This window comes from Siphateles boraxobius, unplaced genomic scaffold, assembly GCF_051911475.1.
Source record: "Siphateles boraxobius isolate OS27281-9 unplaced genomic scaffold, OSU_SipBor_1 19, whole genome shotgun sequence".
NCBI classification, from domain to species: Eukaryota; Metazoa; Chordata; class Actinopteri; order Cypriniformes; family Leuciscidae; genus Siphateles; species Siphateles boraxobius.
This window is the reverse complement of record NW_027508799.1, coordinates 3,962,382-3,984,766: the sequence shown is the minus strand read 5'-3', so window position 1 is coordinate 3,984,766 and position 22,385 is coordinate 3,962,382. Positions and strand designations below refer to the sequence as shown.

General features: G+C 44.8%; 10 non-coding genes across 10 annotated transcripts; all 10 read left to right on the top strand.

Annotated features, from left to right (window-relative positions):
- Nucleotides 1-395: 395 nt before the first annotated feature.
- Nucleotides 396-467, top strand: trnaq-cug (transfer RNA glutamine (anticodon CUG)). Its single transcript has one exon. It is a non-coding gene; the product is annotated as a tRNA-Gln (tRNA).
- Nucleotides 468-7,905: 7,438 nt separating this feature from the next.
- trnap-agg (transfer RNA proline (anticodon AGG)) lies at nucleotides 7,906-7,977 on the top strand. Its single transcript has one exon. It is a non-coding gene; the product is annotated as a tRNA-Pro (tRNA).
- Nucleotides 7,978-8,065: 88 nt separating this feature from the next.
- Nucleotides 8,066-8,139, top strand: trnai-aau (transfer RNA isoleucine (anticodon AAU)). The gene has a single exon. It is a non-coding gene; the product is annotated as a tRNA-Ile (tRNA).
- A 2,057-nt stretch (nucleotides 8,140-10,196) lies between these two features.
- trnaf-gaa (transfer RNA phenylalanine (anticodon GAA)) lies at nucleotides 10,197-10,269 on the top strand. Its single transcript has one exon. It is a non-coding gene; the product is annotated as a tRNA-Phe (tRNA).
- A 3,036-nt stretch (nucleotides 10,270-13,305) lies between these two features.
- Nucleotides 13,306-13,378, top strand: trnaf-gaa (transfer RNA phenylalanine (anticodon GAA)). The gene has a single exon. It is a non-coding gene; the product is annotated as a tRNA-Phe (tRNA).
- A 2,928-nt stretch (nucleotides 13,379-16,306) lies between these two features.
- Nucleotides 16,307-16,378, top strand: trnap-agg (transfer RNA proline (anticodon AGG)). Its single transcript has one exon. It is a non-coding gene; the product is annotated as a tRNA-Pro (tRNA).
- Nucleotides 16,379-17,322: 944 nt separating this feature from the next.
- Nucleotides 17,323-17,394, top strand: trnat-agu (transfer RNA threonine (anticodon AGU)). The gene has a single exon. It is a non-coding gene; the product is annotated as a tRNA-Thr (tRNA).
- A 255-nt stretch (nucleotides 17,395-17,649) lies between these two features.
- On the top strand, nucleotides 17,650-17,722 carry trnaf-gaa (transfer RNA phenylalanine (anticodon GAA)). The gene has a single exon. It is a non-coding gene; the product is annotated as a tRNA-Phe (tRNA).
- A 124-nt stretch (nucleotides 17,723-17,846) lies between these two features.
- trnaq-uug (transfer RNA glutamine (anticodon UUG)) lies at nucleotides 17,847-17,918 on the top strand. The gene has a single exon. It is a non-coding gene; the product is annotated as a tRNA-Gln (tRNA).
- A 618-nt stretch (nucleotides 17,919-18,536) lies between these two features.
- Nucleotides 18,537-18,608, top strand: trnaq-cug (transfer RNA glutamine (anticodon CUG)). Its single transcript has one exon. It is a non-coding gene; the product is annotated as a tRNA-Gln (tRNA).
- The last annotated feature ends 3,777 nt before the right edge of the window (nucleotides 18,609-22,385 follow it).

Genomic DNA, 22,385 nt, shown 5'->3' with positions numbered 1-22,385 from the left:
TGCAGGTGCTGCAGCGTGATTTCCAATGACCACAAAAAAACAGGACGCATTTCCTCTCTGCTGGCAACTTTGCACTGGCTACCTTTTAATTGTAGATTTAATCAAAAAATTGTGCTTTGAATCCAGCGATCCGAGTTCAAATCTCGGTGGAACCTTTTTAGGTGCTTTGCGGAAGGGAGGGAAAAAACAGAGGTGATGCGCAACTGCTGACGTGGCGGTGAAATTGGCACTCTCAAACCGAGTCGGAATTGGGGAAACATGGGCTTAAAAAGCAAAGGCTTCATTTGCTCCTTGCTATCGTGCTTCTGGACTCAATGACTTAAATCCTTGCTATCGTGCTTCTGGACTCAATGACTTAAATCCTGCTGCTCATGGGAAAAGTTGACACACGCCAAGGTTCCATGGTGTAATGGTTAGCACTCTGGGCTCTGAATCCAGCGATCCGAGTTCAAATCTCGGTGGGACCTGCTTTTGCCAGGAATGTGTGCAGTACCTCGTTCGAAAAAACTTTTTCGGCAGCACTGAGCCGCAAGAGCTCATATAGGTAGTGCCCCTTGAAGGGGGGCGTAAAAAGGATGGACAGCACTGGAGAATGCAGGCATCGATCCCACTACCTCTCCCTTGCGCCTACTGCTTCCTACCGATTGAGCCAAATTAAGCCCAAAGTAAGCCCACGTGAGCCAATCGTGTTTCTCTGCTGTGGCTTACTTTTGACCAATCGCGTTCTCTCCTGTGGCTTACTTTTGACCAATCGTGTTTCTCTCCTGTGGCTTACTTTTGACCAATCGCCTTTCTCTCCTGTGGCTTACTTTTGACCAATCGCGTTTCTCTCCTGGCTCTGCTCCTGTGGCTTACTTTTGACCAATCGGCGACCGCTATTATTAGGCAAGGCAAGGCAAGGCAAGTTTATTTATATAGCACATTTCATACACAATGGTAATTCAAAGTGCTTTACATAGAAGAAATTAAAATAATCAAAAGAAATCAGAATAATTAAAACAGTTTGGAATAAAAGATAAAATACAGAAATAATCAAATGAAATCAGAATAATTAAAACATAAAATAAAATACAGTGCAAACAGTCGGACGAACAGTGGCACAGTGCTCATTCCGTAAATGCACAGTTAAACAGATGTGTTTTGAGTCTGGATTTGAATGTGACTACTGTAGGAACACATCTGATCTCTTCTGGAAGCTGGTTCCAGCTGCGGCTGGCATAGTAGCTAAAAGCAGACTCGCCATGCTTAGAGTGAACCCTTGGTATTTCTAGCCGATGTGATCCTAATGATCTGAGTGATCTGTTGGGTTTATATTCACTGAGCATATCCTAGGCCATTGAATGATTTATATACCAGTAATAATACTTTAAAATCAATCCTAAATGTAACTGGCAGCCAGTGTAAAGACCTGAGGACTGGTGTGATGTGTTCATATTTTCTGGTTCTGCTCAGAATCCTAGCAGCAGCGTTCTGTATGAGCTGCAACTGTCTTATGGTCTTTTTGGGAAGGCCAGTGAGAAGCCCATTACAATAATCCACCCTACTGGTGATGAAAGCATGCACAAGTTTTTCTAAGTCTTGACTGGAAACAAAGCATCTAATTCTTGCAATATTTTTCAGGTGATAATATGCTGATTTAGTTATTCCTTTGACATGACTACTGAAACTAAGGTCTGACTCTAGAGACACACCCATCTTTGTTTCCAAACGCAATGACTTCAGTTTTGTATTTGTTTAACTGAAGAAAGTTTTGGCACATCCAATTGTTTACTTCATCAATGCATTGGCAAAGGGAGTCAATGGGGCTGTAATCGTTAGGCGATAGGGATAAGTAGAGCTGTGTCGTCTGCATAGCTATGGTAAGCGATTTGGTTCTTTCTCATTATTTGGCTCATTGGGAGCATGTACAGGTTGAATAGGAGTGGCGCAAGAATTGAGCCTTGAGGGACTCCGCATGTCATGGATGTCCACTCAGACTTATGGTCTCCTATACTCACATAATAACCTCTGCCTCCTAAGTATGACCTGAACCATTTTAGGACTATCCCAGAAAGCCCGACCCAGTTTTCCAGCCTGTCAAGAAGTATTTTGTGATCGACAGTGTCAAATGCAGCACTGAGGTCGAGTAGTACCAGCACTGATAATTTGCCTGTATCAGTATTTAAGCGAATATCATTTATTATCTTTATGAGCGCGGCCTCTGTACTGTGGTGCGGTCGGAAACCAGATTGAAAATGGTCAAAGTATCCATTCGAGCTTAAGAATTTGTTCAGCTGATTGAAGACAACTTTTTCAATGATCTTGCCTATGAAAGGAAGATTTGATATCGGTCTATAGTTGTTTAATATGGTCTTATCCAGATTGCTCTTTTTCAGGAGGGGCTTGACGACAGCAGTTTTCAGGGAGGTCGGAAAACTCCCAGAGAGAAGTGAGGCATTTACCACTTCCAGGAGATCTGCTTCTAAGCTGTGTAACACATTTTTGAAAAAAGATGTGGGAAGTGCGTCAAGGGCGCAGGTTGATGTTTTTAGTTGCTGTACGGTTTCTTCAAAAATTTTGCCATCAATTTCTTCGAAATCAGACATAGTGGCTACTTTCTCGTGCTGTTGTCTGATCTGCCTGACCCCAGCGCAACTCAAGGATGAGCTGATCACCTTTCTGATATTATTGATTTTCTCAGAGAAGAAAGAAGTAAACTCACTGCACTTTCTCACTGAGAGCATTTCACTGGGAATCTGGCTTGGGGGGGTTGTCAGTCTCTCTACAGTAGCAAAAAGAGTGCGCGTGTTGTTTATATTGCTGTTTATAATATTCGAGAAAAAGTCTGTCTAGCTTTGCTTAGTTCCTTATTGAAAGCATGGATGCTGTCTTTGTAGATGTTATAATGGACTACAAGTTTTGTCTTCCGCCACATGCGCTCTGCTTTTCTGCATTGTCTTTTCATATTTTCCACTGCTGTTGAGTTTCTCCAAGGTGCTTTTTGTCTGACACTCTTCTTCCTGAGTTTCACAGGAGCAATATCATCAATTACACTCTTAACTTTTGAGTTAAAAGAATCAAGGAGAAAATCAACAGAGTCAGCAGATATGCTTGGTGTTAAAGATATAGCCTTCATAAATAGTACACTAGTGTTCTCATTTAAGCATCTCTTCTTGACAGACACAGATCTAGCTTCAATGGCAGGAGAGATCAATATATCAAAGAAAATACAAAAATGATCAGACAGTGCTACATCCTTAATAACAATTGATGAAATGTTTAGACCCTTACTGATAAGTAAATCTAGAGTGTGTCCACGATTATGTGTGGGTCCATGTACATGCTGAGTCAGATCAAAAGTTTTTAAAACAGTTTTGATTTCTTTTGCCATATTGTTTTCTGCATTATCTATGTGAATGTTAAATCTCCAGCAATGGCAAAGCAGTCAAACTCTGAGGAAATTGTTGATAACAGTTCTGTTAAGTTCTCAGCAAAAGCTGGGGAGTATTTTGGAGGCCTGTAAACAATGATAAGTAAAATGCGTGGAGCACCTTTTAACACAATACCCAGATACTCGAAAGACGGGTAATTCCCAAATGATATTTGCTTACATTGATAGACATCTTTATAAAGAGCAGCTAAACCTCCGCCTCTTCTGACAGCTCTGCAGACACTCATACAAGTAAAGTTAGGAGGGGCTGTTTCATTGAGGACTGTTGCACTGCAACTTTCTTCTAGCCAAGTTTCATTTAGCAACATAAAATCCAGGTTGTATGTGGTTATTAAGTCGTTGACTAAAAGTGATTTATTTTTAAGTGAGCGGATGTTTAAAAGTGCTAACTTAACCGTCTTACTTTTTGTCCCCACAGCAATCTTGGTATATCGTGTAATAGGCACCAGATTAGATGGGTTTCCTGTACGGCTTTTGAAGGCCTTAGACTTTCTATCATGTAATCAAACAGCAATAGAAAAAGATACAGGCACACTGGGTTCCCGCTTGTTCTGTAAACATTTGAGAAAGTTATTGTTATCATAGCGGGGACCCGACACATATCACTGAGAGCTGGTATCAGTTGTTTTTGGTTCACCTCGAGCCGCTGGAGGAGGGTGTGGGCCCTGGCACTGTGGCAGAGGCCGAAGAGCTCTCACAGGAGGAGGGGGAGGAGGAGGAGGAGGGGGAGGGGGAGGGGGAGGGGGAGGGGGAGGGGGAGGGCGAGCTGGGCCCGCAGGCTTTGGTGGTTGTGGGGCCTGGCGTTTTTTGGTTGGTATCTGGGAGCTCGCAGCAAAAGAGTGGGATAGTCTAGTTCCAGCATGCACCAGTTGTTCCATTTTCTCTGAGAAGCACAGAAGTGGAGATGCTGGAGAGAGTGATAATGTTTCCGGTGAGAGGGATTTTTGCTCTGGTGTTATTGGAGGCTGTAATATGCTGTCCTGGTTTCCCTGGCTGTTTTCCAGAAAGTTGTCTATGGGTGCTGTATCTTGGAGCAGTGCTGGTATGTCACAGTCTGTCTGTGGTGAGCTCTGTGGGCAGGGCTCAGCTGAGATTGTGTCCGTGAGCAGAGGTTGTTGTGGCTGAGTGGTGTTATCACTGTCCTTGTGTGATGTGTCAACCGCATGTCCTGTGGTCATTCATACTGTATCCAGGTGTGTGTGTGCCATTCAGGTTGAGTGGATTGGCACACATTGCAGAAGGATGACAGAGGGAGAAGTAGATATTGTCCTTTAGCACTCTTGAACCAAGTTTGTTTGGGTGGTGGCCATCCTGTTGAAACAGTTGCCTCTGACTCCAGAAAAGATTGAAGTTGTCAATAAAGTTCACTCCTTTTATATTGCAGGTTTTTTGCAGCCATGTATTAAGCCCAAGCAACCGTGAAAACCTGTTTGTTCCTCTTGCTGGGAGTGGTCCACTGATGAATGTTTGAACTTTCAGTCTTTTAAGTGTTTCAAAAAGTTCATTGAAATCCTTTTTAAGAAGTTCCGACTGCTCTTTATGAATATCATTCTTCCCCACATGAATGATGAGTCGATTTGCAGTCTTATGTTTCATCAGAATGTTCTGAAGTTCCCTGTTTACATCAGAAGTTGTTGCTTGTGGAAGGCAGCACGTTGTTGTATCCCTGCTATTAATGTTTCTGATTACGGAGTCGCCCACTATCAGAGTCCTGGGCTCGGCTGCACTGTGAGCTGAGTGCCGCTGTCTGCTCGACCTTGAGCCCCAGTTAGCATCAGTGTTAGCTACTGGCTGATTCTGTCTGTGTGCGATCACATTCATCAAATTTGGGGATTCCTCATTCATTAATACTTCAAATCTGTTCTCAAGATGTATAGGCGGTGGTAGGAGACCAGTGTTTGCAGTCCTTGTCAGAGCCGTATCTGGGGTAAAGGATGCTACTGCAGTAATATGTGATGCTCGTGACAATCTGATGTCTCGAGTGCCTTTGGGTCTCGCACCCTGTTTGTGCCATCGATTAGTAAAACGATCGGCTTGTTTCTCTACACTCAGTATGGCCGGTCGAGAAGCACTAGATTCATGGGACTCACCGGCTGTATGCTGAGGACGTCCATGACGAAGCTCTGTTGTGTGTTCCGTCTGGTTTGGTGGTCCCGCAATTAACTTTGTTTCAAGAATTGCAATCCTTTGTAAAAGTCTGTGGCAGTTGGAGCAGCAAGTAGATTCCAGAGGAGGCATTTTCTTATCCTTATGAATGTAGGCAGTTGTGTTTTCTCTTCCCCGGAATGTAAGCTTTCAGTGGGAGGCTGGTCGAATAAAATAATTCTGCTTTTTTTTTGTAGTAATCCAAGCGTTTGAGCACTGTGCTGATTTGCTGAAGTTAAAATTAGGTGATAAAAGGAGATAAAATATAGAAATATAAAAGCGATAGAGCAAAGCGCGGAGCAGTAAGCGAGAGCGTCCGAACAGTAGCTGAGCAGGAAGTAGTCGTCATCAGTAGTAATTATCGTCATCTTTGCAACAGGTAAGTCTATTCTTCACGACTGTATAATCGATCATTATTTATTAATAAACAGTGTTTGTTTTTAGACAATTAAACATGCCAATAAAGCTAGCTAGCGAGTAATAGCACACGTTTTCTTCTGTACATGTGAACCTGCAACTTTACCATGATACATGATACATGGCATGATACCAGCAAGATTGTACCAAGAAGTGTTATTTATTTTCTTATTAATAAGTTCATCACACTATTTACAATTTGTACACAAGGCAATTCAAAGTGATTCACAGTTGTATAAAAAACAATAATGCTTATGCTCATAATAATAATAATCATTAATTATTATAATATTATAATAATTAATTACATAAAAGAAATGCTGTAGTAAAATACTTTCAGTTGGAATATGACAGCTATGTAACGTTCTGTTTATGCCTGTGTCCTTTCAGATTATGTATGCATACCCGGTTTTACGAAGAACCTCTGAGGGTCGACTCCTTATGGGGCCAACTGAGGAGGCCAATAGGAGGAAGATCGTGTTGGCAGGGAGGGCCAGGTGTAAGGAGGAGGTCCTGGCTGAGGCCACTGCCTTTGTGAGGCAGAATGGAGGGAATCCTGGAGACCAGTTCCTGGTTCTGGCTCAATGCAAGATCCAGTTTGGGAAACACCAGGGTCAGAGGTTCCTGTGGCTGCTGGAGAACTCACTGGGGTATGCCTGCTATCTGGTCAGCAGCATTTTGGGGGAGGAGGAGAGGGACAACCCGCTGTCTGACAACCAACACCTGTTCCTCAGATACACCTCGCAGATCAGGGAGGTAGGCGAGGCTGTGGAGGTGTATCATATAAAACAGGCCATGCTGCAGGAGGCCCAGAGGACAGGAGACTCTGGATGTCTGATGGTGGAGTTTGGGGATTTTAAGGGTAGGTCAATGAAGGAGGTGTATGAGAACCCAAGCAAGGAGGCCCAGGCTCTCATCACCTACCTGAAGAAGGCAAAGGCCAGGCCTAACACCAATATGGCCCTTTTCAAAGCATACGTGCTGAAGAGGCAGGCTCCAGCCCATGTGCCCACCACCACTGTGCCCACTGCATCTGTCCTCACTGCTGCTGTGCCCACTGCCACTGTGTCTGTTCCTCCTCCACCTACTGCCACAAAGAACAGCCCACTGCTGGCGACCAATGTGAAGGCCCTGTTGGCGCGGGGGAAGCATTTATATGCTTCACAGCTGGCACAAAAGATTTTGTCTCCAGCCAAACCCAGTAAGTGGGTAAGTTTTTTCTTTTTTCTCCAGCCACTGCAGGCTCGAGAGGCCCTGCTCCTGCCCCGGCTCATGCTACTGCCCCTGCTCCTGCCCCTTATCCTGCTCCTCCAGCATTGTGGACCCCTGGCCAGGTGTCCCAGTCACCTGCAGAGCTTCCTGTCCACTGGAAAGAGCAACTCCCATCTTTCCAGCAAGGCTTTCAACCCCTGTCCCTCTGCACCAAGACCATCCTCACTACAGCCACCCACAGGACTGCAGCGCCCTGCCCAGCCTCCTCTGCAGTCTCCTCCTCTGCACCCTGCCCAGCCTCCTCTGCAGTCTCCTCCTCTGCGCCCTGCCCAGCCTCCTCTGCAGTCTCCTCCTCTGCGCCCTGCCCAGCCTCCTCTGCAGTCTCCTCCTCTGCGCCCTGTTCAGCCTCCTCTGCAGTCTCCTCCACAGCCTTCTGTCCAGCCAAGTGCTGCCTCTGCTCCTGCAACATCAACTGGGTCCAGTGTTGCAGACCAGGCTCCTGTAAGTAAGCTTCTCATTATTCGTGTGCAGGTCCTGCAGCGTGATTTCCAATGACCACAAAAAAAGAGGCCCCATTTCCTCTGTGCTGGAAACTTTGCACTGGCTACCTTTTAATTGTTGATTTAATCAAAAAATTGCGCTTTAAGCCATGGAAGCTGAAATGTTTGCGGCCCGACAGCAGCAGGGAGGATGTATATTTCGGCTCGTTGGTCTAAGTGTATGATTCTCGCTTAGGGTGCGAGAGGTCCCGGGTTCAAATCCCGGACGAGCCCATTATTAGGCTTTGCTGTTAATCTCTTCAGCCTGATTAGGGCAACCAGGATATCTCTGAGCAATTGGGGATAAAATGTGCCAGAGAGAGGCCGGTTAGCTCAGTTGGTTAGAGCGTGGTGCTAATAACGCCAAGGTCGCGGGTTCGATCCCCGTACGGGCCACTGATTTTCTCTCTGTGACCTTCGCTCTGCTCTTCTCGAAAATGACGGGCGGTCTCCCATACATCCATGCTGGCTAAACCGCACAAGTACCTGGCTGAAATAGCTCAGTTGGGAGAGCGTTAGGGAGGGGAAAAACAGAGGTGATGCGCAACTGCTGACGTGGCGGTGAAATTGGCACTCTCAAACCAAGTCGGAATTGGGGAAACATGGGCTTAAAAAGCAAAGGCTTCTTTTGCTCCTTGCTATCGCGCTTCTGGACTGAATGACTTACATCCAGTGGTGGTAAGTAACGAAGTAGAAATACTTCGTTACTTTACTTAAGTATTTTTTTCGGGGATCTGTACTTTACTTGAGTATGTTTTATTTGCATCTACTTTTACTCTTACTCCACTACAATATTAAAGACAAAGTTTACTTTTTACTCCGTTACATTTCCCAATGCTCGCTCCAAGTATTTAATACACTGGCTTTCCAAACCAATGAAAAACTTGGTTTTATTTTGAAAAAAAAAACGCACGAGCTCTTTGCAAGCATACACTCTCATTAGCAGTCAGTTCGCCATTGTGGAAGATGACCGCAGAAACAGGTGAAGGTGCAGCTCTGCCCAGCAATGATCCTGAGATCCCTTGTATCTTGCACATCTTCTGTTTGATGCAGCTAATGTTATGGAACATGTCTATTGCAGAGCTGCCAACTCTCACTCATTCAGTGTGAGACTCACGCAATTGACACTTTCCACACGCTCTCACGACACACATCCATTTTCTCACGCAGAGAAAAATCGCGAAGCAAAGAGGACATTGACACCGACAGACAGGACAGAGTGGGTTACTTTTGATATGAAATAAATTCTCAGCTCTCAGATTCTGTCAATTTTATTACGAAATTCAAACAATAAATACCATTTTGGAGCTTTTAAATGTGACGTGACAGATAGCTAGCGCCTGCTATGGGGTGCCGTTAATCTCTTTACTACTAGTTAATTGTAAATAAAAGCAAATGAACAATAATAGGTAGCCTGTGTTGAAAGATACAGTACAACTTACCGAAATGTATATACCTTATACATAATATCAATAAATCAGTGTTTTTCAACCGCAGGAAGAGGTCAGTAAAACAGCTGGAGAACAATATATTACATAACGTTACATTTACCTCAGAAAAAAAAAAAAACATTTAATGACCATAGCACGTTAGTTTGCTAGAAAAATTTGTATTTTATAATATATTTAATATTAGTATAAATTAGTATTTTGCTAAATATGTGCACTATATATTTATTATATTTTTTACTTATATCATTAAAATATTATAAAGTTGTTATTATAATAAAAATCACATGTATTTTTAACATGTAATAATACCAGCTGACAGGGCTCTCTGTAGCCTATGTTTACAGAATTAGGTGAGATTTTCTTAATTTAAAAATTAACATGCATCTACTGTACCAAATATTTATGAAAATGAATCTATATTGAATCAAGATCGGAATCAAACCACAATAATTGAATTGAAATTGTAAAATTTGTATCAAAGAATGGCCTACCAGTCATTGCACCATAATATGCTGTCACTAAACTTAATGAAATTGTTTAGAATTGATGCAAGGTGCTTCATTGTCTCTTATGATTGCAAATCTAACAAATTCTTAATTGCAGTATCTAATAATTTGTTCAATTAAAACATTGCATATCACTCCCAAAACAATTGATCTGTTTAATTATTTATATTTATAGTTTGAATATTTACTTTTTACTTTCGGTACTTAAATACGTTTTAAATCGGATACTTTTGTACTTTTACTCAAGTGATGTTTGAATGGAGGACTTTCTACTTTTACTGGAGTAATTTTTTATTTAGGTATATATACTTTTACTCGAGTATAATTTTTGAGTACTTTTACCACCCCTGCTTACATCTCTGCACCACATGGGAAAAGTTGACACACGCCGAGGTTCCATGGTGTAAGGGTTCGCACTCTGGGCTCTGAATCCAGTGATCCGAATTCAAATCTCGGTGGGACCTTCATTTGCCAGGCTAAACAGCACAAGTACCTGGCCGAAATAGCTCAGTTGGGAGAGTGTTAGACTGAAGATCTAAAGGTCCCTGGTTCAATCTCGGGTTTCGGCAGAGGAACCACGCCCGCCTCCTTTAGGCTACCTGATTCCACCTAGCCTCATCGCTATCTGCCTCTCAGACAGACAGCTGGGAGGGTGTGTTGGTTCCATGGTGTAATAGTTAGCACTCTGGGCTTTGAATCCAGCGATCCGAGTTCAAATCTCGGTAGAACCTTTTTAGGTTCTTCGCGGAAGGGAGGGAAAAAACAGAGGTGATGCGCAACTGCTGACGTGGCGGTGAAATTGGCACTCTCAAACCGAGTCGGAATTGGGGAAACATAGGGTGCTTCTCAATATCCCTCCTCGTCTCCTCGTTCCTCTGTCCTCCATCCTATGACCCGGAAACCGATCGAGCTCAGCCATCTTGAAGGACATCTCAATTATCGAATTGCACCGCGAGGAGGCGAGGATCGAGGAGTGAGGAGGCTTTCAGAGGAGTCATGAGCGAGGATACACAGGTGTATCCTATGCGGAAGTGTTTTATTGACTAAACGTGACGCACGTATACATTCTCCTCCCCCTTCACATCGGTCACAATCTGTTTTAAAGTATACTTTACCTTTGCAGTTTATATAAACCACACATTACACATATTTCAACAGGGTATCTTGCTTTATTATTATTTATTATGAATTTCTTAAATAAACAAACTGCAACAACATGAGGGCAGATCCTTTGAGCGCTGCTGATGACGCTATGAAGTGACGCTCGAGTGATCAAGTATTCCAATGTATAAAAAAGCTTTCATTCGATTCCTCCATCCTCATTTTTGTCATTCATTACATTATTTTGAGCACAAGAAGATTTTTACTAAAACCTTTAAAAAAAAAGTTTAATTCATATATGTTATACTATACTGTTATACACCAGTATACATATTTATGTTATCTTTTTAAATACTATGTTATACATATTTAAAAAGACATGAATAGGCAAAAACAAGTGTTTTTTAGTTTCAACAAATGATTCTCAACTATGTTATAAAAGATATACCAAAACGATTTGATATACCATTTTAAGTTTTAGATCTGTTTGATGATCATATTATTATGAATTGTCATAAACGCATTTATGTTATATTTGGTGTTTCTTAGTAATCTCTGCCACAAAAGCTAAACAAAACAAAACGATTTAAGCATGGCATGATACCAGCAAGATTGTACCAAGAAGTGTTATTTATTTTCTTATTAATTAGTTCATCACACTATTTACAATTTGTACACAAGGCAATTCAAAGTGATTCACAGTTGTATAAAAAACAATAATGCTTATGCTCAAAATAATAATAATCATTAATTATTATAATATTATAATAATTAATTACATAAAAAAGAAATGCTGTAGTAAAATACTTTCAGTTGGAATATGACAGCTATGTAACGTTCTGTTTATGCCTGTGTCCTTTCAGATTATGTATGCATACCCGGTTTTACGAAGAACCTCTGAGGGTCGACTCCTTATGGGGCCAACTGAGGAGGCCAATAGGAGGAAGATCGTGTTGGCAGGGAGGGCCAGGTGTAAAGAGGAGGTCTTGGCTGAGGCCACTGCCTTTGTGAGGCAGAATGGAGGGAATCCTGGAGACCAGTTCCTGGTTCTGGCTCACTGCAAGATCCAGTTTGGGAAACACCAGGGTCAGAGGTTCCTGTGGCTGCTGAAGAACTCACTGTGGTATGCCTGCTATCTGGTCAGCAGCATTTTGGGGGAGGAGGAGAGGGACAACCCGCTGTCGGACAACAAACACCTGTTCCTCAGATACACCTCGCAGATCAGGGAGGTAGGCGAGGCTGTAGAGGTGTATCAGAAAAAAACAGGCCATGCTGCAGGATGCCCACAGGACAGGAGACTCTTGGTGTCTGATGGTGGAGTTTGGGGATTTTAAGGGTAGGTCAATAAAGGAGGTGTATGAGGACCCAAGCAAGGAGGCCCAGGCTCTCATCACCTACCAGAACAAGGCAAAGGCCGGGCCTAACACCAATATGGCCCTTTTCAAAGCATACGTGCTGAAGAGGCAGGCTCCAGCCCACGTGCCCACCACCACTGTGCCCACTGCATCTGTCCTCACTGCTGCTGTGCCCACTGACACTGTGTCTGTTCCTCCTCCACCTACTGCCACTAAGAACAGCCCACTGCTGGCGACCAATGTGAAGGCCCTGTTGGCGCGGGGGAAGCATTTATTTGCTTCACAGCTGGCACAAAAGATTTTGTCTCCAGCCAAACCCTGTAAGTGGGTAAGTTTTTTTCTTTTTTCTCCAGCCACTGCAGGCTCGAGAGGCCCTGCTCCTGCCCCGGCTCGTGCTACTGCCCCTGCTCCTGCCCCTTATCCTGCTCCTCCAGCATTGTGGACCCCTGGCCAGGTGTCCCAGTCGCCTGCAGAGCTTCCTGTCCACTGGAAAGAGCAACTCCCATCTTTCCAGCAAGGCTTTCAACCCCTGTCCCTCTGCACCAAGACCATCCTCACTACAGCCACCCACAGGACTGCAGCGCCCTGCCCAGCCTCCTCTGCAGTCTCCTCCTCTGCACCCTGCCCAGCCTCCTCTGCAGTCTCCTCCTCTCCGCCCTGCCCAGCCTCCTCTGCAGTCTCCTCCTCTGCGCCCTGCTCAGCCTCCTCTGCAGTCTCCTCCACAGCCTTCTGTCCAGCCAAGTGCTGCCTCTGCTCCTGCAACATCAACTGGGTCCAGTGTTGCAGACCAGGCTCCTGTAAGTAAGCTTCTCATTATTCGTGTGCAGGTCCTGCAGCGTGATTTCCAATGACCACAAAAAAAGAGGCCCCATTTCCTCTGTGCTGGAAACTTTGCACTGGCTACCTTTTAATTGTTGATTTAATCAAAAAATTGCGCTTTAAGCCATGGAATCTGAAATGTTTGCTCGTTGGTCTAGGGGTATGATTCTCGCTTAGGGTGCGACTTAAATCTCTGCACCACATGGGAAAAGTTGACACACGCCGAGGTTCCATGGTGTAAGGGTTAGCACTCTGGGCTCTGAATCCAGTGATCCGAATTCAAATCTCGGTGGGACCTTCATATCCCAGGCTAAACAGCACAAGTACCTGGCCGAAATAGCTCAGTTGGGAGAGTGTTAGACTGAAGATCTAAAGGTCCCTGGTTCAATCTCGGGTTTCGGCAGAGGAGCCACGCCCGCCTCCTTTAGGCTACCTGATTCCACCTAGCCTCATCGCTATCTGCCTCTCAGACAGACAGCTGGGAGGGTGTTGGTTCCATGGTGTAATGGTTAGCACTCTGGGATTTGAATCCAGCGATCCGAGTTCAAATCTCGGTAGAACATTTTTTAGGTTCTTCGCGGAAGGGAGGGAAAAAACAGAGGTGATGCGCAACTGCTGACGTGGCGGTGAAATTGGCACTCTCAAACCGAGTCGGAATTGGGGAAACATAGGGTGCTTCTCAATATCCCTCCTCGTCTCCTCGTTCCTCTGTCCTCCATCCTATGACCCGGAAACCGATCGAGCTCAGCCATCTTGAAGGACATCTCAATTCTCTAATTGCACCGCGAGGAGGCGAGGATCGAGGAGTGAGGAGGCTTTCAGAGGAGTCATGAGCGAGGATACAAAGGTGTATCCTATGCGGAAGTGTTTTATTGACTAAACGTGACGCACGTATACATTCTCCTCCCCCTTCACATCGGTCACAATCTGTTTTAAAGTATACTTTACCTTTGCAGTTTATATAAACCACACATTACACATATTTCAACAGGGTATCTCGCTTTATTATTATTTATTATGAATTTCTTAAATAAACAAACTGCAACAACATGAGGGCAGATCCTTTGAGCGCTGCTGATGACGCTATGAAGTGACGCTCGAGTGATCAAGTATTCCAATGTATAAAAAAGCTTTCATTCGATTCCTCCATCCTCATTGTTTGTCATTCATTACATTATTTTGAGCACAAGAAGATTTTTACTAAAACCTTTTAAAAAAAAAGTTTAATTCATATATGTTATACTATACTATGTTATACACCAGTATACATATTTATGTTATCTTTTTAAATACTATGTTATACATATTTAAAAAGACATGAATAGGCAAAAACAAGTGTTTTTTTGTTTCAACAAATGATTCTCAACTATGTTATAAAAGATATACCAAAACGATTTGATATACCATTTTAAGTTTTAGATCTGTTTGATGATCATATTATTATGAATTGTCATAAACGCCTTTATGTTATATTTGGTGTTTCTTAGTAATCTCTGCCACAAAAGCTAAACAAAACAAAACGATTTAAGCATGGCATGATACCAGCAAGATTGTACCAAGAAGTGTTATTTATTTTCTTATTAATTAGTTCATCACACTATTTACAATTTGTACACAAGGCAATTCAAAGTGATTCACAGTTGTATAAAAATCAATAATGCTTATGCTCATAATAATAATAATAATATTCATTAATTATTATAATATTATAATAATTAATTACATAAAAAACAAATGCTGTAGCAAAATACTTTCAGTTGGAATATGACAGCTATGTAACGTTCTGTTTATGCCTGTGTCCTTTCAGATTATGTATGCATACCCGGTTTTACGAAGAACCTCTGAGGGTCGACTCCTTATGGGGCCAACTGAGGAGGCCAATAGGAGGAAGATCGGGTTGGCAGGGAGGGCCAGGTGTAAGGAGGAGGTCCTGGCTGAGGCCACTGCCTTTTTGAGGCAGAATGGAGGGAATCCTGGAGACCAGTTCCTGGTTCTGGCTCACTGCAAGATCCAGTTTGGGAAACACCAGGGTCAGAGGTTCCTGTGGCTGCTGGAGAACTCACTGGGGTATGCCTGCTATCTGGTCAGCAGCGTTTTGGGGGAGGAGGAGAGGGACAACCCGCTGTCGGACAACAAACACCTGTTCCTCAGATACACCTCGCAGATCAGGGAGGTAGGCGAGGCTGTAGAGGTGTATCAGAAAAAAACAGGTCATGCTGCAGGAGGCCCAGAGGACAGGAGACTCTGGATGTCTGATGGTGGAGTTTGGGGATTTTAAGGGTAGGTCAATGAAGGAGGTGTATGAGGACCCAAGCAAGGAGGCCCAGGCTCTCATCACCTACCTGAAGAAGGCAAAGGCCAGGCCTAACAACAATATGGCCCTTTTCAAAGCATACGTGCTGAAGAGGCAGGCTCTAGCCCACGTGCCCACCACCACTGTGCCCACTGCATCTGTCCTCACTGCTGCTGTGCCCACTGCCACTGTGTCTGTTCCTCCTCCACCTACTGCCACTAAGAACAGGCCACTGCTGGCGACCAATGTGAAGGCCCTGTTGGCGCAGGGGAAGCATTTATTTGCTTCACAGCTGGCACAAAAGATTTTGTCTCCAGCCAAACCCTGTAAGCGGGTAAGTTTTTTCTTTTTTCTCCAGCCACTGCAGGCTCGAGAGGCCCTGCTCCTGCCCCGGCTCGTGCTACTGCCCCTGCTCCTGCCCCTTATCCTGCTCCTCCAGCATTGTGGACCCCTGGCCAGGTGTACCAGTCGCCTGCAGAGCTTCCTGTCCACTGGAAAGAGCAACTCCCATCTTTCCAGCAAGGCCTTCAACCCCTGTCCCTCTGCACCAGGACCATCCTCACTACAGCCACCCACAGGACTGCAGCGCCCTGCCCAGCCTCCTCTGCAGTCTCCTCCTCTGCGCCCTGCCCAGCCTCCTCTGCAGTCTCCTCCTCTGCGCCCTGCCCAGCCTCCTCTGCAGTCTCCTCCTCTGCGCCCTGCCCAGCCTCCTCTGCAGTCTCCTCCTCTGCGCCCTGCTCAGCCTCCTCTGCAGCCTCCTCCACAGGCTTCTGTCCAGCCAAGTGCTGCCTCTGCTCCTGCAACATCAACTGGGTCCAGTGTTGCAGACCAGGCTCCAGTAAGTAAGCTTCTCATTATTCGTGTGCAGGTCCTGCAGCGTGATTTCCAATGACCACAAAAAAAGAGGCCGCATTTCCTCTGTGCTGGAAACTTTGCACCGGCTACCTTTTAATTGTAGATTTAATCAAAAAATTGCGCTTTAAGCCATGGAAGCTGAAATGTTTCCGGCCCGGCAGCAGCAAGGAGGATGTATGTTTCGGCTCGTTGGTCTAGGGGTAAGATTCTCGCTTAGGGTGCGCGAGGTCCAGGGTTCAAATCCCGGACGAGCCCATTATTAGGCTTTGCTTTTAATCTCTTCAGCCTGATTAGGGCAACCAGGATATTTATATCCCGGGTTTCGGCAGAGGAACCACGTCCGCCTCTTTTAGTCTACCTGATTCCACCTAGCCTCATCGCTATCTGCCTCTCAGACAGCCAGCTATCAGTAAGTGTTGGTTCCATGGTGTACTGGTTAGCACTTTGGGCTTTGAATCCAGCGATCCAAGTTCCAATCTCGGTAGAACCTTTTCAGGTTCTTTGCGGAAGGGTGGGAAAAAACAGAGGTGATGCGCAACTGCTGACGTGGCAGTGAAATTGGCACTCTCAAACAGAGTCGGAATTGGGGAAACATGGGCTTAAAGAGCAAAGGCTTCATTTGCTCCTTGCTATCGTGCTTTTGGACTCAATGACTTAAATCTCTGCTGCTCATGGGAAAAGTTGACACACGCCAAGGTTCCACGGTGTAATAGTTTGCACTCTGGGCTCTGAATCCAGCGATCCGAGTTCAAATCTCGGTGGGACCTGCTTTTGCCAGGAATGTGTGCAGTACCTCGTTCGAAAAAACATTTTCGGCAGCACTGAGCCGCAAGAGCTCATCTAGGTAGTGCCCCTTGAAGGGGGGCGTAAAAAGGATGGACAGCACTGGAGAATGCAGGCATCGATCCCGCTACCTCTCGCATGCTAAGCGAGCGCTCTACCATTTGAGCTAATTCCCCTTGATGATGGAGGAGAGGTGTCCATCGCTCTCAAAGACAAAGACGAGGCGCGATCCCTAGCACGTGTGCAGGTGCTGCAGCGTGATTTCCAATGACCACAAAAAAGAGGCCGCATATCCTCTGTGCTCGCAACTTTGCACTGGCTACCTTTTAATTGTAGATTTAATTAAAATATTGCACTTTAAGCCATGCAAGCTGAAATGTTTTCGGCCCGGCAGCAGCAGGGAGGGCGTATGTTTAGGCTCGTTGGTCTAGGGGTATGATTCTCGCTTAGTGTGCGAGAGGTCCCGGGTTCAAATCCTGGACGAGCCCATTATCACGCTTTGCTTTTAATCTCTTCAGCCTGAATAGGGCAACTAGGATATTTCTGAGAAATTGGGGATAAAATGAGCCAGAGAGAGGCCGGTTAGCTCAGTTGGTTAGAGCGTGGTGCTAATAGTGCCATGGTCAAGGGTTCGATCCCCATACGGGCAACTCATTTTCTCTCTGGGACCTTCGCTCTGCTCTTCTCGAAAATGACTGGCGGTCTCCCAGACATACCTGCAGGCTAAACCGCACAAGTACCTGGCCGAAATAGCTCAGTTGGGAGAGCGTTAGACTGAAGATCTAAAGGTCCCTGGTTAAATCCCGGGTTTCGGCAGAAGAACCACGTCCGCCTCTCTTAGTCGAGGCGGTCTATTGACCAAACGCCAGCTCTTATCTACCTGATTCCACCTAGCCTCATCGCTATCTGCCTCTCAGACAGCCAGCTATCAGGTTGTGTTTGTTCCATGGTGTAATGGTTAGCACTCTGGGCTTTGAATCCAGCGATCCGAGTTCAAATCTCGGTGGGACCTGCATTTGCCAGGAATGTGTGCAGTACCTCGTTCGAAAAAACATTTTCGGCAGCAGTGAGCCGCAAGAGCTCATCTAGGTAGTGCCCCTTGAAGGGGGGCGTAAAAACGATGGACAGCACTGGAGAATGCAGGCATCGATCCCGCTACCTCTCGCATGCTAAGCGAGCGCTCTACCATTTGAGCTAATTCCCCTCGATAATGGAGAGAAGGTGTCCATCGCTCTCAAAGACAAAGACGAGGCGCGATCCCTAGCACGTGTGCAGGTGCTGCAGCGTGATTTCCAATGACCACAAAAAAACAGGCCGCATTTCCTCTGTGCTGGCAACTTTGCACTGGCTACCTTTTAATTGTAGATTTAATCAAAAAATTGCGCTTTGACTCCAGCGATCCGAGTTCAAATCTCGGTGGAACCTTTTTAGGTTCTTTGTGGAAAGGAGGGAAAAAACAGAGGTGATGCGCAACTGCTGACGTGGCGGTGAAATTGGGACTCTCAAACCGAGTCGGAATCGGGGAAACATGGGCTTAAAAAGCAAAGGCTTCATTTGCTCCTTGCTATCGTGCTTCTGGACTCAATGACTTAAATCTCTGCTGCTCATGGGAAAAGTTGACACACGCCAAGGTTCCATGGTGTAATGGTTAGCACTCTTGGCTCTGAATCCAGCGATCCGAGTTCAAATCTCGGTGGGACCTGCTTTCCCAGGAATGTGTGCAGTACCTCGTTCAAAAAAACTTTTTCGGCAGCACTGAGCCGCAAGAGCTCATCTAGGTAGTGCCCCTTGAAGGGGGGGCGTAAAAAGGATGGACAGCCCTGGAGAATGCAGGCATCGATCCCGCTACCTCTCGCATGCTAAGCAAGCGCTCTACCATTTGAGCTAATTTACCATTTGAGGCTGAAGAGCTCTCACAGGAGGAGGGGGAGGGCGAGCTGGGCCCGCAGGCTTTGGTGGTTGTGGGGCCTGGCGTTTTTTTGGTTGGTATCTGGGGGCTCGCAGCAAAAGAGTGGGATAGTCTAGTTCCAGCATGCACCAGTTGTTCCATTTTCTCTGAGAAGCACAGAAGTGGAGATGCTGGAGAGAGTGATAATGTTTCCGGTGAGAGGGATTTTTGCTCTGGTGTTATTGGAGGCTGTAATATGCTGTCCTGGTTTCCCTGGCTGTTTTCCAGAAAGTCGTCTATGGGTGCTGTATCTTGGAGCAGTGCTGGTATGTCACAGTCTGTCTGTGGTGAGCTCTGTGGGCAGGGCTCAGCTGAGATTGTGTCCGTGAGCAGAGGTTGTTGTGGCTGAGTGGTGTTATCACTGTCCTTGTGTGATGTGTCAACCGCATGCCCATGCAGGTGCTGAAGTGAAATCCTGTGGTCATTCATACTGTATCCAGGTGTGTGTGTGCCATTCAGGTTGAGTGGATTGGCACACATTGCAGAAGGATGACGGAGGGAGAAGTAGATATTGTCCTTTAGCACTCTTGAACCAAGTTTGTTTGGGTGGTGGCCATCCTGTTGAAACAGTTGCCTCTGACTCCAGAAAAGATTGAAGTTGTCAATAAAGTTCACTCCTTTTATATTGCAGGTTTTTTGCAGCCATGTATTAAGCCCAAGCAACCATGAAAACCTGTTTGTTCCTCTTGCTGGGAGTGGTCCACTGATGAATGTTTGAACTTTAAGTCTTTTAAGTGTTTCAAAAAGTTCATTGAAATCCTTTTTAAGAAGTTCCAACTGCTCTTTATGAATATCATTCTTCCCCACATGAATGATGAGTCGATTTGCAGTCTTATGTTTCATCAGAATGTTCTGAAGTTCCCTGTTTACATAAGAAGTTGTTGCTTGTGGAAGGCAGCACGTTGTTGTATCCCTGCTATTAATGTTTCTGATTACGGAGTCGCCCACTATCAGAGTCCTGGGCTCGGCTGCACTGTGAGCTGAGTGCCGCTGTCTGCTCGACCTTGAGCCCCAGTTAGCATCAGTGTTAGCTACTGGCTGATTCTGTCTGTGTGCGATCACATTCATCAAATTTGGGGATTCCTCATTCATTAATACTTCAAATCTGTTCTCAAGATGGACAGGCGGTGGTAGGAGACCAGTGTTTGCAGTCCTTGTCAGAGCCGTATTTGGGGTAGAGGATGTCTGATGACAATCTGATGTCTCGAGTGCCTTTGGGTTTCGCACCCTGTTTGTGCCATCGATTAGTAAAACGATCGGCTTGTTTCTCTACACTCAGTATGGCCTGTCGAGAAGCACTAGATTCATGGGACTCACCGGCTGTATGCTGAGGACGTCCATGACGAAGTTCTGTTGTGTGTTCCGTCTGGTTTGGTGGTCCCGCAATTAACTTTGTTTCAAGAATTGCAATCCTTTGTAAAAGTCTGTGGCAGTTGGAGCAGCAAGTAGATTCCAGAGGAGGCATTTTCTTATCCTTATGAATGTAGGCAGTTGTGTTTTCTCTTCCCCGGAATGTAAGCTTTCAGTGGGAGGCTGGTCGAATAAAATAATTCTGCTTTTTTTTGTAGTAATCCAAGCGTTTGAGCACCGTGCTGATTTGCTGAAGTTAACATAAGGTGATAAAAGGAGATAAAATATAGAAATATAAAAGCGATGGAGCAAAGCGCGGAGCAGTAAGCGAGAGCGTCCGAACAGTAGCTGAGCAGGAAGTAGTCGTCATCAGTAGTAATTATCGTCATCTTTGCAACAGGTAAGTCTATTCTTCACGACTGTATAATCGATCATTATTTATTCATAAACAGTGTTTGTTTTTAGACAATTAAACATGCCAATAAAGCTAGCTAGCGTGTAATAGCACACATTTTCTTCTGTACATGTGAACCTGCAACTTTACCATGATATACAGTAAAAAACATGCCACTACTGTCAAGATAATTAGCCGACCGCTAATTAAGCTATATCCTCCTTAAACCATTTTTTTGTTGTTGTTAATTTAGTATTTTTTTGTGTCATTCATTACATTATTTTGAGCACAAGAAGATTTTTACTAAAACCTTTAAAAAAAAAAGTTTAATTCATATATGTTATACTATACTATGTTATACACCAGTATACATATTTATGTTATCTTTTTAAATACTATGTTATACATATTTAAAAAGACATGAATAGGCAAAAACAAGTGTTTTTTTGTTTCAACAAATGATTCTCAACTATGTTATAAAAGATATACCAAAACGATTTGATATACCATTTTAAGTTTTAGATCTGTTTGATGATCATATTATTATGAATTGTCATAAACGCCTTTATGTTATATTTGGTGTTTTTTAGTAATCTCTGCCACAAAAGCTAAACAAAACAAAACGATTTAAGCATGGCATGATACCAGCAAGATTGTACCAAGAAGTGTTATTTATTTTCTTATTAATAAGTTCATCACACTATTTACAATTTGTACACAAGGCAATTCAAAGTGATTCACAGTTGTATAAAAACAATAATGCTTATGCTCATAATAATAATAATCATTAATTATTATAATATTATAATAATTAATTACATAAAAAAGAAATGCTGTAGTAAAATACTTTCAGTTGGAATATGACAGCTATGTAACGTTCTGTTTATGCCTGTGTCCTTTCAGATTATGTATGCATACCCGGTTTTACGAAGAACCTCTGAGGGTCGACTCCTTATGGGGCCAACTGAGGAGGCCAATAGGAGGAAGATCGTGTTGGCAGGGAGGGCCAGGTGTAAGGAGGAGGTCCTGGCTGAGGCCACTGCCTTTGTGAGGCAGAATGGAGGGAATCCTGGAGACCAGTTCCTTGTTCTGGCTCACTGCAAGATCCAGTCTGGGAAACACCAGGGTCAGAGGTTCCTGTGGCTGCTGGAGAACTCACTGGGGTATGCCTGCAATCTGGTCAGCAGCATTTTGGGGGAGGAGGAGAGGGACAACCCGCTGTCGGACAACATACACCTGTTCCTCAGATACACCTCGCAGATCAGGGAGGTAGGCGAGGCTGTGGAGGTGTATCATATAAAACAGGCCATGCTGCAGGAGGCCCAGAGGACAGGAGACTCTGGATGTCTGATGGTGGAGTTTGGGGATTTTAAGGGTAGGTCAATGAAGGAGGTATATGAGGACCCAAGCAAGGAGGCCCAGGCTCTCATCACCTACCTGAAGAAGGCAAAGGCCAGGCCTAACACCAATATGGCCCTTTTCAAAGCATACGTGCTGAAGAGGCAGGCTCCAGCCCACGTGCCCACCACCACTGTGCCCACTGCATCTGTCCTCACTGCTGCTGTGCCCACTGCCACTGTGTCTGTTCCTCCTCCACCTACTGCCACTAAGAACAGGCCACTGCTGGCGACCAATGTGAAGGCCCTGTTGGCGCGGGGGAAGCATTTATTTGCTTCACAGCTGGCACAAAAGATTTTGGCTCCAGCCAAACCCTGTAAGTGATTTGCAAGCTTTAAAATCATTACAGTATATATTATGCAGTATATATGTCTAACGAAAATACGTGT